Genomic DNA, 4,186 nt, shown 5'->3' on the forward strand with positions numbered 1-4,186 from the left:
ACTAAATAACAACCACAAAATCCAAGTAACCCCACTTGAAAAAGCGAGCAAAAATTGTGAACAGACATTTTCCAAAAGGAGAAATACAAATGTCCAGCAAGTATACGAAAAGTTGTTCATCATCACTAATTATTAGGAAAATTAAAATAAGTGTAAATTTCTTAAGAAATCATAATGTTTGACAATAAATGTCAAAGTACAACATGCTGGCAAATGCAGAGAAAGGGAACTCTGATTCACTATTTTGGGGGATATACCTTAGTATACTCACTATGGAAAAGAGTAATGAAACTTCTGAAAGAACTGGAAACAGAACTACCAGAAATCCCACTTTGGGTAAATACTCAGAGGAAAATAAGTCATTTTATTGAAAGGAAGCCAAAAGTCTAATGTTTTTTGGAGAGCAATTCACAATTGCAAATATACAGAAACACCTTAATGGATTATTGGATAAAGAAAATATGGTGTATACATACAATGGTACAATGGTTATTCAGCCATGCAAACCATAAAATAATATTTTTTAGAACATGGTTGAAATTCGAGGTCATTATCTTAAGTGAACCAGTTCAGAAACAAATTCAAACACCATACGGTCTTACTTATAAGTAGGAGCTAAATAATGTGTACAGATGGATGTACAGTCGGGAGTAATCGTCACTGGAGACCTGTAAGTGAGGTAGGATAGGAGAAGGATAGAGATGAGAAATTATTTAACAGATATAATGTAAATTATTTCAGAGATGATTATGCTGAAAGCTCAGAATTCACCACTATGCAATATATGTAACAAAAGTGTAGTTGTATCTCTTAAATATATAAAATTTCAGTAGGAGAAAATAATAGCTTAAGAAGAAAGAGAATTCTAACACTTCTACACAAGGATAAATCTTGAGGATGTTAAACTAAGTGAAATATCATCTACGAAATGTTAAATACTATATGATTCCACCTAAAATATGTAGACTAATCAAATTCACCAAGATGGAAAGTAGGATAGAAGTTACTAGGAGATGAGTGTAGAGGGGAATGAGGATTTGTGGTTAAATAGCGTAGAGTTTATATTTGAAGTAAGAAAGCCTTGAGAAATATAGTGGTAAAGTATGGTTATACCACATTGTGATCATATTTAATATTACTGAATAGTGCACATATAATTGGTTTAAATGTTGAATTTTATGTTAGGTATATTTGACCACTATTTAAAAAATGAAAACAAATGAATAAGAGTTTATGATAGTGAATATTTATAACAAGAGGGACAAAATAAGGCATGGATACTTTAGACATTGATAAAAGCATACCCTAGAAAAGAGTAGAAACAAATAAATAGAAAAACTGACATAAGAAGGCAAAGTAACAAGACGGTGGTAATTGTGATTTAAAATGTGTGAGGAAGGTCAGATTATACAGTCAATGAGAAGAAACTGAGACAGGGGACTACAATAGCTAGAAAGTGTGTTTGATACTGGCTATGTAGATAAAGTATGCCTGCCAAACTACATGTTTTTAGCATACCTAAAATAGTAATGTCTACCTTCATTCAGTAATTGGTACCATTCGTTTGAGTTTTTGCATTCCTAGAATGTGATTGTAAGATTACAGCATCACTGCAATACATGGCTGCTCACCACTTTGTTATGGAGGTAGAACCTTTGTCTAAGTTTGCCAAATTGTTTGAGTTTAACCCTAGTTTGTAATATTTATGTTTTTCATTCATTTTCAAGAACCTCTTCCTAATAACACTGATTCTAAGGGCTTAGGATCTGTTAAGAGATTATATCAAGTGCAAGATAGTTCTCTACAATTATTCTATATCTTCTACAAAATCAATATAATATTTAATTTGTTTCATCTAAAATGTGGAATAATTTAGTGGGTTAATAATATTTTTAGAGTAGATCTGATAGAAATTTACTTCTTACACAAAATATTTGATTTAAAAATTCAGTTTTCAAATTTATGAAAAGAATACTGATTTTATATTTTGAAAGCAAACCTGGAAAGTAAATAATTACGTTTTTAAAATTATAAGTATCTTTCTATAGATTCTAATTTGGTACTCCAATGAATAGCACATATAGATTTAATGAGTTTCTGAAGATGCCATCACAGTTTACAAAACTTGGTGTATTTAATACTATTTTGTGTGTTATTGTTTCAATCAAAATATGAGATAATTTTAGAATGGAAATAAATTCACATAATCACCTTGTTGATAATAAGTACACTTAAACTGCCCTTTGTGACAATATGAATGTACCTAGAACATACTAAGATAGTTTATCTTGCCATTTGTGAACATATTAAGATATGTTTATCCTGCCATTTGTGACAATATGAATGTACCTAGAACATATTATGTGAAATAAAGTCAGGCACATCAAGACAAATACTGCTTGACCTCACTCAAATGTGGAATCTAACAAAATGATCTCATAGATGAGAGTAGAACAGTGTTTATCAAAGGCACTAAAGATTAGGGAAGAGGTACTAAAGATAGCCAGAGGTTAATTAATGAAAACAAAAATCACAGCTGGATGGGAGTAATAAATTCTAGTGTTCAACAACACTGTAAGGTGACTATAATTAACATAATTTTATTGTATATTTTAATGTCTAGAAAAGTGGATTTTGAATGTTTCTAACACAAAAGAATAATGAATATCAAATGCGGATATGCTAATTACCCTCATTTGATCATTATACATTTTATATATGTATAGAGATACACACTGAATCCCACAAATAGGTATTATAATTAAGAGTCAATCAAAAATAATTTTCAAAAGCCGTCAGGTATTAGAGTCATTAGAGGGGATGATTTTGGGGAGTGGTTGGTCAAAGGATCCAAAATTTCAATTAGATAGGAATAAATTCAAGAGATCTATTATAATACAACATCATAATTATAGTACATAACATACGTGATGTGATTTATGCATATGTTAGTTATATTTAGTACTTCACATTTATATATTTCAAAATATTATGTTGTAATAAATACATACAATTTTACTTGCCAGTTTAATAAAAGGTAGTTTATATTGTGAAGGAAAATTTCAAGGAATATAATATATATGGTTCCTAAAAATTCTTAAAACATAAGGCAGTTACAAAATACATTTTATACAGCTATCTAACTATATTTGATAACACAACAAAGTGATTACAGTCTAAAATAAGTTATTGTATGCTTTAAAATAACTACAAGAGTAGAATTGGAATTTTCCACTTAAAATGTCACATGCACTCTATAAATATGAATTGCTATTATGTATCCATAATTAGCCAAAAAAAATTAAAAATAAAAAAGAAGTAGGGATGATTGCGGAGATGTTTGTCAAAGGCAATAAATCTTCCGTTAAGTTCAAGAGATGTACTGTAAAGCAAGGTGATGAATAGCATATTGTATACTTGAGATTTCAAGATTAGAGAGGATAGATTTAAGTGTTCTCACCAAAAGTAAATGATAACTATGTGAGGTAATTCATTCATTAATTAGCTTGTTTTAACCATTCACCATGTATATACATTTCAAAACTTTATAGTGTACACCATAAATGCATATAACTTATGTATGTGACTTAAAAAATAATAATAAAAGAACTATGTTCCATACATGGGTGCATATTTTTTAAAATGCCAGAAGATAATGAAAGAATGTGATAGTATCGTGATGAATTTACATTAAATATTGAAATTTATTATTTATTCAACATTACAATGTGTCTAGAAATTTATTTGCCCTCTATGTATTGTCATAATCAAACTGATTAAAGAAGAGGCAACTGACTCCAAGTTAATATAATGTGTTATATGATGCATTTTGTATTTTATTTTTTTAGTTCTTAGAGAAGGTGTACTATAATAACATTCTACACAGTGAATTTACATGTGTCCTGGAAATTTCCGTATTATTGCTGTCTAACTTTTGCTGGTTGCTCTTCTGTGTTTTTAGAGGTTTTATTTTATTTTATACTACCACTTTTTCTGTGTTTTACTGAATGACTATCAAACCATAAATTAAAAATGTTCATAGAGCACAGAATATTCTGCTCAAAAACGTTTTAGAGAATTTCCTGCTCTACTGTTTATATTGACACTTGCTGTCTGTAGTATAGTCAAAACGAGTTAATGGAATATTATACTAAGTAAGCAGGTGGTTTAATTTTGTAGAATTTAA

This window comes from Otolemur garnettii, unplaced genomic scaffold (assembly GCF_000181295.1).
Source record: "Otolemur garnettii isolate 467f Iridium unplaced genomic scaffold, OtoGar3 scaffold00040, whole genome shotgun sequence".
Taxonomy (NCBI): Eukaryota; Metazoa; Chordata; class Mammalia; order Primates; family Galagidae; genus Otolemur; species Otolemur garnettii.